Raw genomic sequence first — 13,574 nt, forward strand, 5'->3', positions numbered from 1 at the left:
TCTGTGGGGATCGGACTGTCACTCGCGCCCCCACCCCCTCAGCAACGCATATACGTATACATTGTAGCACCTGCGGAAACTTATTAGTGTACACACAGTGCGTGGCCGGAGGACAATTGATTTCCCTTTATGGTTAGTATTCGGCAATAATTAATCTGAATCTTGGATTTCGATTGGCTATACATAACATACTATAATCCGGGTATTTTTCCAACCAGGTGATCTCCTGCCCAGAGTCAGCAGAGTTTCTGTCTTTAATTTATTCACATTGGAGACGAAGTGCCTACTAGATGGAAGTGGAGAGGTCGAGTTGAGACTACGTCTATGGTTGCTTACAGATTCCACATACTAAAAGTTTGTAGGAGCTGTAGCCATGGCCTCGTTCACATTCCAAACACTGTTTCTGGTGCTGATACACCTTTTACCTACTTGTGCAATGACAATTGTAAGTGTTTCTATTTCTTGTTTTACCATTACGTGTAATTGTGGATGTTTTTGCCGTGCGTTGATAGTGTGTTCAGTGCTCAGAAGTTGCGTATCTGCAAAGCGTTTGTCTTTGAAACCTTCAACCCTGAACGACATTGAAAAACGCGGTATCTTGAATACAAATGAGCTTTTTTATGCTCGGGAGTTTCACACTATTACCTGAATTCAATAACCATGCAAGCCCTATCCCTATCTTGAATGTTTGCATTGAACTGAACTTTACTGTTTTCCAGTCTAGGCGAATAGGCGAATATTTGTACATCCCATTTTTTTTAACGCGAATTATCACCCTCATGATGTCATGTGTACAGTGTCACTAACCCTTGGCAGTCCTGTTTGATAATGTCTTTCCCTAGAACAGAAAGGCCAGTGTGTCGCGTCAAATAGCCAAGTCCCCGTTCTACGTATACACTGGAGTGTCATGAAGACAGGATAAACCCATTCCTCCGTTTATAGTCCGCCGCACATAAATAAAATAATGGGAAGGGGCGGAAAGTGAAGTGTGTCTTCTTTAAAGGTTTCTCAAATTTGTCCAGCGACTTTCTTGAAATGCATGCCACAGAATATCTGATAGCAAAATAAGGAAAAGTTGCACCCATTATGACTCCACCAAGAACACTGATTTAAAAAAAAATAGTATTATAACTAAACTTATAAACTCTAAATACACATCGACTACCCGAGTTGATGGTTACTTAATTTGACTCTGAAAGATACTATATACTCCAAGGCACGCGAGTGAGATTTCGTTTTTCGATAATCGTACTTTCTTGCGTGTAGTTCAACTACACTTTAACAGTTTAAAATGCACATGTGATTAAAAGTCGATATTGCTAATAAAGGAAGTTATAAAATAAGGAACATCCACACATATAGTTCGAGGTAGCTACAATGATTGTAGCATTTGCTGTGAGTTTGAGGGGTTTTTCTGCTGTTTACAGGAATTGTTGCGTTTGCTTCCAGTTAAACATCGGAACGACAAAAACAAAAGAGCAGCAAACCCCCTCAAAAAATCACAGCAAACGCTATAACAGCGGCTAACTCCGTACTCAAGTCCATCCCTCTCTGACTACCAAACATACTGAGATAGATTAGAGCGTTGCGAGTAACATACTTATTGTACTGTGCCCCCTCCCCTATCCTTGTCTAGCACACATGTGATCATAAAAAAAAATATTTTGTAAATTTGTTTGGTTTTCGGAGACCAAAATTGTTCGAGAAAGAACCAGACAGACTGCACCGGTTCTGCTGAAACTTTGTCTTCATCCACATGAACCGAGATGATGCTGTAAAAAAAATACTATCACTTATTTGGTTCAAGTGTTTGTCCGTGGTCGATTTTATTACTACACCTTGTTGCTTATTTCTATTTTACAGGAAAACCTCGATGAAAACTGGAACAATTTTGAGTTGCGGAAGGAAGGTAATACAAAACTGTATTTTAATTCGAAGTTCGTAACTGAATATAGTATCCATGAAGGGTTCTCTTAATTTATTGACCTCTAACCGACGAAGAAGTCCACCATTATTTGTTTGATTATTGACAGCGTCAAAACTGTCACTCGGGCCCATATAAAATATAGTTTGATATGTAACATAACCTCATAGTGTTGTAAATAAATAATGCATTAATTTGTCACCAGTAAGTTTAGGAGGGGCGACGCCGAAACCACTTTTCAACTGCTTCCAGGAAGATATCCGAACTTCTTTGTGAATTAGAACTTTATATAATGAGGTAGTACGTTTCCTTTATTGAGATATATACGTCGGGGTCAACGGAGGTCAACTTCTAAGAATTCGAAGCACATGTTATTAGCCAGCTCAAGCCACGACACAATTTCAACTCATTGCAAGTCAATGTACAAATACAAATACACAAAAAGACACGGACCGTTGAATTGCAACATTTGGAGCATTGAAACTATTCTGATGAAAATGTATGGGTGCGCCTAGTCCATGGTCATTATCTGAAAGGAATATTTCTCCAAATTAATTATAAACACAGCTATTGAATAATAGCAAATGCATATTTTGATATTCTATAATTTGGCAATTGCTTGGGATAATGTCATAAGCCTACATTTGTTATTCATGTTTTAAATTGAATTCAAAATCTAGGTATGGTAAATGTCTCTTGTAGGGATTACAGCGGCAATTGAGGCTTCGGCTCACTAAGATAGCGGATATAAACTAAAACCAATTGTTATTCAGTGTGGTAGATTACACAAGCGAGTGATAGCTGTTCCGTGGATATAATCACTGTGTAATCAAGATATTAGACGCTGGAAAATGAAAATATGCACTGCAAGATTATGGAAGCCCTCAGAAACGCCTCCGTATACTGAGAGTATAATCATAAATAAACGTCCATGATTGAAGAGCTTATATCAACATGTCATAACAGTACTTTTAGTTTCTGTCTTGGTAAACTGAAACCGAGATTGCCGCTGTCGCAATTGGCACTTCACTGTCACAACATTCATCACCATTCAGTGATCTATACCGTCAGCGTGTTAATTGAAATATCGAACATCACGAAACAGCAAAGCAAGGTTTTTTTGTGCATGTGTGGGTTTTTGTTTTTTTGGTGGTTTTTGGTTGTTGTGGTTTTTTGTGTTTTTTTTGAGGGGGGGGGGGTGTGGGTTTTTTTTTTGCTCACGGACTAAAGTAAACTTATTGTTTCATTTAGAACTTGAATTAAGTAGAAGAAAAGGTGGAAAAACTATTATACATGGACAATATTATGCTTATCATGTATCGGAGAAGACTGAACTAGCAACGAGGAGAGAGGCCAATGATAAGTGCAAAGAACTTGACTTTGAATTCAGCAATCTTGTCAGCCTCTCGACTAGCGCCAGGAACGACGACTTGGAAAAGTATGTAAGGGAGAAGGGAAAGTTTTGGGTCGGACTCCGTAAAAAGGAAAATGGTTTCTATTGGAATAAAGAAGCTGTTGGTGATGCAGTTACCTTGCATATCAATAAATTACTTCCAAAACGAGATGGAGATTGTCTTTCTTTAAAGTAAGTAGGTGCTAGTGCCGCGATCACCTCGCAACGTCTAGGCTACGTGTGTGATCGGCATACTTGCATGTCAGAAGTGCCTTAAGGGGAGATCAATAGTTCAATGAAGAATAAGGAACGTACTTCTTTTACTGAGCATTTTAGTGCTCATCCGACAAAAAGGGTTTTTTCTTTTAATGGAATGTTTTGTACATGTACCTCTAAACAGAAATATTTCTTCTTAAAGAAATGTCGCCTAATCAAGAAATAGAAAAACTTTCGTTATAATATGACCATCTTTCGCATTATAGTGACCATCTTAAATGAATATTCACACCTTGTTCAAATAGTTCTAGTATTTTGTTATTAAGGCTGAAAGCTGAGGTAAATAGTTGCCTACATAACAGCACGAGGGGTAATATTACTAGTGCCCGAGTAAGGCCCGGCAAGAAGTGTTTTATAACGCTTCAAATTCTCAAGAGCATACAGTTTCCATCGTCAAAACAAATCCCCTAATAAGACTTCCATGCTACATGGATATTGTCATAGGGAAAATAGAACGCTCGTAGTGCCCCTATATGCAAATTGAGGTTACTATGGGTCAATAGTCCATACCACGTGCTACGATCTAAGCCAATTGCTGAAGGCCGAAGGCTATATCTTGCGTTGTTTGCTACCTACCTGTGGTGCACTCGTACTTGGGGGTATATATTTGCAGTGTGAAATCTTACAAAGTGGTGTGCGTAGCTAGCGCGTACGTACGTACCACAGACAAGTCAGCATTATAATATGCATATATATGCCTTTACATCTACATAAGTAATACGCTACCAATTTCAATCAAGTGTATGATACAATCGGATAGTTAAACACATTCAAAACTGCAGTTGTCTGATAAATACCTTATACGTTATTTGTCATTACCATAGTCATGTCAAACACAACGCTGAATTTGAACCCTAAATTTCAGTCGATTTAGTATTTTCTTTCCCCCCCCCCCTTTATTCCAGGATTGATAAAAAAAGTAAGCAATGGACGTACGAGTGGGAGTTTCAGAAGTGTGATACATCCTTGAGGTACATCTGCAGTGTTGCACCAGGTAAGTCTAACGTTGTCACTTTAGGAGCATTAAGTTCTTTCTTTCTTTCGTCACGGTGGGGGGGGGGGAGATAACGTTCTAAAAGATCAGTCTATAACTGGCCTTCATTTTTTTATGCAAATATATGGAAATCACTTTCCAACATCTAGTCGTGAAGATTTTATGGACCCCAGTTATTGTTGCCCGTGGTATCCATGTCGTGATGGTGCAAGAAACACTCTAATAAATTAATAAGTATTGAAATTGGATCAAGAATATGTGCAAGTGATATAATACATGGTTTTGATTATATATATTTGATTATATATATATATATATATATATATATATATATATATATATATATATATATATATATGAACACAAAATATGGAATATATACTCTGGTTGTTCTACGTCACGACGAGTGTCCACGTCACTTGTTCTGTGTTCGAAATATTAGTCACAACGTTCAAAATTGCCATTACTTTCCCCGATTTTTCTTTGCTATTACTGGCGCTGGTAAAATTATAAAATTCTCCAGTAGCTTTCTTCATTCAACCAGAAAATACCCGTGACCTAAGGTGTGTCACTACGAGTGAGTATCGGTGAGTATCAATCTGCTAAGACAGTGCTATATATATATATATATATATATATATATATATATATATATATATATATATATATATATATATATATATATATATATATATATATATATATATATATATATATATATATATATATATATATATATATATATATATAATCGACCACGTAGTCATTTGCATGCATGCTTTCTGAATAATCTCCCAGTCAAAATGGCACATATTCCTAGATTCTTCTCTTCTGTGTTAGTTTGCAAAAAGAAAAACGGTAACATATGTTTCAAAGATGATGTTGATGGGGCCTGCTTGTCGGAGGACGCAATATGCGATGGCTTCAACAGCTGTGCCAACGAGTTGGACGAAAAGTGTGGTAAGTACGTCTTCACGAAGAGCGGTTAGGGAACCTTCAGTAATTACAAAGAATCGGAGGGGGGGGGGAATTAAGTTCTGCCTAAAATGGCATAAAATGTGACCCCCCCCTACTCCGCTGTAAAAAGGGACCCTCCCTCAATTTATTTTCTCTAAAATATGGCCCTCCTTCTGTTCAAATATTTCAAGAAAAACATCACCACACCTCCCTGTGGCGTAGTTGTCCTAAAATTAGAACAATCAACATTACATTTTGAAAGCGAAAAACGATGTGATGATCCTTGGTAGTTTACCGGTATACCGTGACGTACTATCGAAATAATGCAAGCTAGCGTGAATGGCCAGATTTGCCCTGTGATGATATGCTGATACATTACAAGTAAATGCATGATATTTAAAAAAAACTGATTGTTCAAATGTTGATACGCCACTACTCGAATAACTTTAAACTCAAAACTGAACACACCCACCCATAGGGTTTGACTTCTACTAATTCCTATTCTGGTTTTAGGCGAGGTGGTCTAGACAATGCCGCCCTCTATATATGAATTACAATATTGCTGAGAGCACAAGTAGCTATTAAACCTGCAAACATACAGACCAATATCTTCCCGCTAAAAAAATTATACTAAAGTCCTTTCCATGCGCAAAAAGGGTCACGTGGGCAATATGGGACAGGAGTTCGCAGATGTCGTCATTCAATATTCATTAAAAGCTCTGACAAGTTTTATCCCTCGGACTACTTGGATTATAAGTATAGCATCGAATTTTTATATTTAAAATCAATTTCCCTCTTCAATCACACGCCTTGCAAAGAGCGAGCGCCCTCAACGATTCTTTCGGTTCAACTTGGAGAAAATTTCCTTATATGTTTGAAGTTCCAAGTTCATAATAGTAGATATTTTCTATTGCAGATTGCAAAAGGACCAAGAAAGGCAAAATATGCTTCAAAATTGCTGAGGACAAATGTTTGCCGGAAGAAGCAATTTGTGACGGTAATTCAGACTGTGATAATGACATAGATGAAGATGCTTGTGATATCAGTAAGTTCATTTTCTCCCCTGACCGTTTCTTACAAACCATGCAATCTGCTCCTTGTATGAAATGTTGATATGAACATTCCTTTGTATAAAGTATAGCTATGGACATTATACCTTAACTTATTTAGTCGCTACATTTTGAATTACTTCTTTCTGTGAATTAGTTTTAGGTCGTTCAGATCGAGAATTGTACGTTTTAAGATTAGCTTTTATCCAAGAACCGTGCATGTTTATTTAAGTTAGCTGAACACACTGAACAACGCATTAAAAAGAGGCAAAACTATCAATTCTCTCCTTAGGATCAGTTACCCATCATCAACAAATACCAACATCTTACAAACCACAGCACAAAGTTAACAAATTGAACTATTCAAGACAAACTTTAAAAATTACTCGTGGGGCCCCACAACTGATGAAATAAGTGGTAACCATTGTAACACAGAATCCTTTGATGCTTTCATGCATATGACATTTGTGTGTGTGTGTGTGTGTGTGTGTGTGTGTGTGTGTGTGTGTGTGTGTGTGTGTTTGTTTTATTGATTGCTTGATTGATTCATTGACTGACTGACTGACTGATTGATTGATTGATTGATTGATTGATTGATTGATCGATCGATCGGGCGGGCGTTTTTTTCATATTCATAAACACGAAAAAATACCTTTGAAATGGCAAAGTTTTGAGCGATCTTTAGGACTTTAATTTTCAGGTAAATTAGCACATTTCAACTTAATTGTACGTATGTATCATTTTAAATCTTTTTGCGTTTTAGGTTCTTCTCAGTCATCAAGCGGGTCCCCCTCGTCCAACAGTTTGGGTTCATCTCAGCGATCTTTGTCCTCCTCCTCCTCATCATCATCATCATCAGAATCTGAATCCTCGTCCTCTTCATGGGAATCATGATATTCACAGTTTGATGTCTTTACGTCACAAAGGCGGTGGATCAAGATTTGATGCTTGCATTGTTTGTGTACTTTAATTTGGAATATTAAAGACCGCTGTGCAAAAAATAAACAAGTTTACTATATGTTCATTTCTTACATATTGTCTATCGTGGATTATTCTCAAATGTTGGTTTACTTGCATTTTAAGTGTTAATCGCCGAGATTTTTCTGCTCGGATTTTATCAAATCTATCTTGTGTACTAGTAATACTACGCAAGGAGGTCTGTAAGTTACGCTTTGATGGGCGGCCTCGCTCATCGGTCAACAACATTGGGGAACAAGCAGAATTTACGAAATTTTTGGCTTTTAAATGACCCCCTCCCCCGTCGGGGGGGGGGGGGGGGGCTGCGAAATGAATAATGACAAACATAAGCCCCTACCCCCGCCGTAAATTAAACTCGTTCCCTTACAAGTTTACGTATGTAAAGTTGATTTGGTCTCTATTTCTCTAGCATGACATCAAATAGTCGTAACTACGTAAGTAAATGTATATATCTGAGGGATTTTTGAATAAATGTCACCTCTCAACAAGGAGTGAGTGGTTCTGGGGGGGGGGGCTCTCCTTGAAGCTCTGAAGATTTATTGGCTCTTTTAAACTTTTTGGGTAGGCTATCCAATCCCGTTCAGACAATTATACCACAGCTTTACAAGACAGCACCATATAACTAAATTATATACACTGAGGGTTGACATGTTCAAAATGTAACAACACGACAACGGGTCGCCGCATCTAATGTTACAGTAATGGATGCTTGCCTTTACACCCTCTCATGGGGAGAGTCTCCCCACACGAGCTCTGGATTTTTAAAACTATTTCAAGGCAATTTAAGGCCATATCCATGGTGTTTGGGCAATGATTTCAAAGGCTCGTAAAGCTAGCTAAATCTACTATATTAAATAAATACATTACCCATTAAATATTGAGAATAGTTACAGGACGTGTAGCAGTTCCTCGTCTCGATCTTCAAGATTTGATTCGAATGTTTGATTAATGCATACTTCTGTAAGATTTTCTCCAAATGTTCGTAAATGCAGGTAATACAATAATATTGTCATGCACATGATACAGAACGCCTTTCTAAAGTTCCAATAGCACATACATACACGCACGCGCACGCCCACGCACAATAACATATTTAGCGTCGGACGCTTCGAATATATATGCTTCAGTCTAGATCTGTTCGTGTTTGCCTAGTCTGGTCCCCTGCCTCCTTTCTACCGCTGCTGGCGCTACACTCACTCCTTTCGTGACTCGTGTTTGCCGTCGTGTAAACATATTCAAAGACTGGTCCAATAGCGCATCGTTCGTCCAAGTGATCTCAACAGTTCAAAAGTAATTGAAATAAAGTTATGTTCTTCTTGTTGAAAGAATTTCATCTTAACGGTAAGTCTTTTTTTTTCAAAATTATATGCGTGTCTAATAGATTTTAAACCAAGGAGTTCCGACAAGCGAGGCACAGTAAGATATATTTTTCTTATTAAACGCTACCTTGGAGACGAATAAACAAAGTTTCTTCGAACGCGCCGAGGATCTCAAACCTCTTCCGAGTCGGTAAATTATTAAATGAATGATGCCTGCAATATTGTTTTGCAATTTACATGTACTCGTATTCGTTTGATATTAGAATAATTGAAAATGATTGAAAAGAGGGTCGAAGTCGTCCAAATTCACAGGTGTGTGAGGAAAACATTTTTACAAGATCAAAAAAAGGAAGACTTCAGTCAGAATGAGCACTGGAGGAAAGCCAAATGGGTGGTCCAGACAAATGAACTTGTGGTCAATGGACTTTTTGTCTACTATGCATATGGAATCTCCACCATGTAATATGAAACTAGACATGCCAAAAGATATTGGACCTGACCCGTTCAGTGGCTGGGAAATCAAAATCACAACATATCACGAAAGAAGGAGAAAACTGTGTAAGAGGTTTTCAAACATTGTCTCAACAAAGGATGAACATAGTGACTTAGAATCTCCATCAGCAAAGCCTCAAAGACGTGGTTTAAAAAGAGAAGTGTAACTGATGACCACGATAACAACCAATAAGACACTTTCACTGACACAGACAACAAGAAACTCAAGTTTCTACAAGTTGCTGACGATAGTGAATACTTTTTCTGAATCTTACCCCTCTCTCGCACAAACCAGATGTGAACTGAAAGTGTTCCCTTGGGCTTGGTTCCTCGAGAGAAGCCTGAACTGAGACCTGTCAGAATTATGCAACAAACCCTGTCCATTTCTGACTAAATCTGAGTGGCAAGCTTTTAACTAACATATTTTTTAACGAAGTCATAAATAAGTCGTAATATAATTTGATACAGTTTACCAGTATATCCACAAACTCATCACTGAAATTTATATTTGTATCTAAACAGGGCACTGTACGCGTACGAGTAAACTAACCCTTTTCAAAAGGGTTATATAGCTGATGCGTGAGAACGCCTCGTCACGGCGTACCTATCTCACTTTCTAACTTTTCACAATTTATTGATGTGCAAACACAAACTTGGTCGATGCCGTTGCACATGGATTTTTCAATTTGGTAAACATTTGAAAATTAAAAAAATTATTTTAAAATACAAAATTAATAAAAGCACCAACAGCGTTGTTATACAACTGTTGCGAGTAAACATTAATTTTCTATTATGATTACAAATTGGTATTGTTGCTAAGCATATATGTATACATTTTTTGAAGATTTATTCCCATGCTTACCCACACCCTCCATGGTCTCATATTTGCAATAAACGCCATCGTTTACCTGTTGCTATGGGCGTTGTCTTGTTGCTAAGAGCATTTTCACATTTCTTTTGAATGTTTATTTAATTGCCTACCAATCCCTGTTCCTTGTTATATTTGCAATAAACCCTATTATTTGACTATTACTATGAACGTGTGCATGGTTGCCAGGGCAGTTTATGTGAGTATGACACACTCACAATTTGCACACTAACCCCTTTCAAAATTGAATCATTACCGAATTTTATCCCCAGTAGTTTGAGAGGCAAAGTTCAATGCCAAAACACTTGCATCATCCATAAGACTGGCGGACAGACAGGCATTTACCTTAAACCAGCGTATGGTTCAGTAAACTTAGAGAATGTTTCCAAGTGCGAAATTAATTCAACTATACATGTGTGTGCGTTTGTGTCTGTGTCCATGTATCTGTCTGCCTGTCTGTCTGTCTGTCTGTCTGTCTGTCTGTCTGTCTGTCTGTCTGTCTGTATCATCATTTACTACAAAACAGCTGGCTCAATTCAAACGAAATTTGGTGCACGTGTTCTGTACGGTAATGGCAAAAAATGATTAGGTTTTGACAAACAATCCATGCATATTAATGAGCAAGTTACGTAATTAATGGTTTCAGGTAATTAGGCTTCAAATTCATTATAACTTGGTACATACATTTGTGATACCAAAGTGCATCTGTCCTGAAAATGTTATCGATGTAGCTTTTAGTTTTAATAATTATAAGTTATTGGCATATTTTCGGTAATTAGACCTGTAGGTCACAAAAAAAGAAAGTAGTTGTTTCTGGTCAGGAAATGTCTAAAGTTGTGCGAATTTTATTTTAATTGTTCATGATTAGTTGTCTTATTTTTTATTTTCCCTTGAATCTGCAGGCTGCATTGGCTGGACAAACACAAGAAAAAGTATATAAGTATTTAAGTTATGCACACTGACCAGAAACTATTTTTATTTTCTTGGCCTAATAATCTCATACCTTGAGATCTTTGCTACTGTTACAAAAGAGGGGTCTACCTCTAACGTTACGTTAATTATCCATCAGAGCTACTTTCTGTGATCTTCGGTTGTGTACCGGGATCACTTGGAATTCACGGAATTAACTCAGACTACATACCATGTCCATTGTTAACTTGGATCATTTTAGAAGTAGCCAGGGAGCAGATCGAATCTCCTCGTCTAGGCCTACATGTTGCCTTCAGCTCGCTCCCTTCTATAATGTATCCATACTTTATTCCAATTTGACATCTGATAAACATAAGATGCACTATACTCAAATGATGGGGTGATAACATAATGAGAACCATAAATGAAAAAAACCGGAAGTGTTGTTGTTACCTTAATTCAATGCAAATGATATTGACAAATATGAAAATTAGCTAAAACAATGTGATCACGTCATTGTTCTTCCAGCTGCCTGTAATTAGTTATTATTTGACATCAATGATCTTTTAATAACTTAATGTTGTCATCTCAGAACAATACTATTCGCGATATGCAAACATCTGTTCTAAGTATTAATTCATTACAGCTGAGAGACTATGAAAACTTTGCAAATATTACAAAGTTGTACTTGTCAGATCATCGGTAACAAAAGCGTCAAATTCCATATATTTTGGTACATCATAAATCAAACATAACAAAGCGACAATGTACTTTAAAGCTTGTTGCTGCAGCTTTTATTTTTAACGAGAAATTTGTAGAATGAAAGATTTTTCGATAATTAGTCAATATGTTCAAATGTCATAGTTTGATATAATTATTTTTCCAAATTAAGGTGTATATCATGTATAATAGCTGTAACCTAGAATTCTGCATTCCAACTATGTGTGTATGAACTAAAGACGGCTATGGTTTGGACTTACGGGAGGCATTAAGGTTACATCTGGTTTTATGAATTAATGATACATATTCATGAATTAAGTGAGTTAGTAATAATAGTAGCATGACAAGTAGTAGTTGTCATAAAAGCAAAAACGTTCAATTGGTCAGCATATGTATGCCACCTGGGTGTTTAGTTGATAGTTGTTCTTCATCCGGGTTCTTTAAACACCAACCTAAAAGAAAAACAATAATGGCTTCATGTAATGGATACTTGGACAGAATAATCAAACTGTGAATTTTCACAATTATAATAAAACACTTTCAGTTTGGAAATGAAGTTACCATATTGTTGTCATACGAGATATTAAAATGGATACAGTTTCTATGCATTCGTAATACTAAATTCTTCTGTATTGTCTCAGATTTCTCTACAGAAGCTCATGAGTATAATTCATATCATAAACAATTTATCATAATGGTCCGAGATTGATGAAGTAAAATAAAACATTTGATATCCAAAAATGCGCCAGTGACTACATAAATTCAGGTAATTAATCAATCGCATGTAAAAATTAAAGACTTACGATTATTTGCAACCTTTTTCGATCAGGGATTCCAGGAATCTGGTTAGTTTGCCCACTTCATGGGGTTCACGGCCAGACTTTATAAGTGTTTCGTTTCGCTTCTGCTGTTGTAACTGCCCATTACAGTTATTACGGTCATTTTGGGCATCAATAGCAACGGCTGCTAGAACCAAGGCTAGGACGAGTACTTTCATTACTTTCTTCATCATGGATAATCTATTTTTTTAATTAAATAGACAATGAGTAAGTTGCCAGTGTGTGTGTGTGTGTGTGTGTGTGTGTGTGTGTGTGTGTGTGTGTGTGTGTGTGTGTGTCAAAAACCGCTGGACCGATTGCAATAGTATTTAGTGGGTGTATTACCTTGTGTGTCTAGTAGGGAAAGTGTTCAAATGAAAATGATCTTACCACCGGTGTGTGCGATTTGGATCAAAAATGTGATTTTTGGTCAAAAACCTTTAAACACCAAAAGTCCTGGGCAGATCAGTCTGAAATTTAATGGGAACATTATTCAGAGTGTTTACATTAAAGTAGGAGGTGTCAAATTCGAATTACGTCAACGACGCAACTTTTGGCACAGACAGAAACAAACCCGAAAGTGAATTGAAATGTTTTTCGAGCACTGTACATACTCTTTGAGATTTAGGGTGAATGGAAGGTAATCTCGTATAATTGAGTTTCAGAAGTCCTTGCAAAGAAAATTAACTTTACTACCATGCATGACTTAAAGAGGAACTGTTATTATAAATTTTTAACTTGATGAAACGTGGCCCACAAACCATTCACACCTTTCATCTCTACAGAGGAAGTTATAGTGTCATGGATCTAATTTTTATAGCGGTGATGGATTTTGCCAGTGTGGGTTTTTTTTACTTGGGAAGGTGACATATCGATC

This window comes from Glandiceps talaboti, chromosome 4 (genome assembly GCF_964340395.1).
Source record: "Glandiceps talaboti chromosome 4, keGlaTala1.1, whole genome shotgun sequence".
In the NCBI taxonomy this organism is placed as follows: domain Eukaryota; kingdom Metazoa; phylum Hemichordata; class Enteropneusta; family Spengelidae; genus Glandiceps; species Glandiceps talaboti.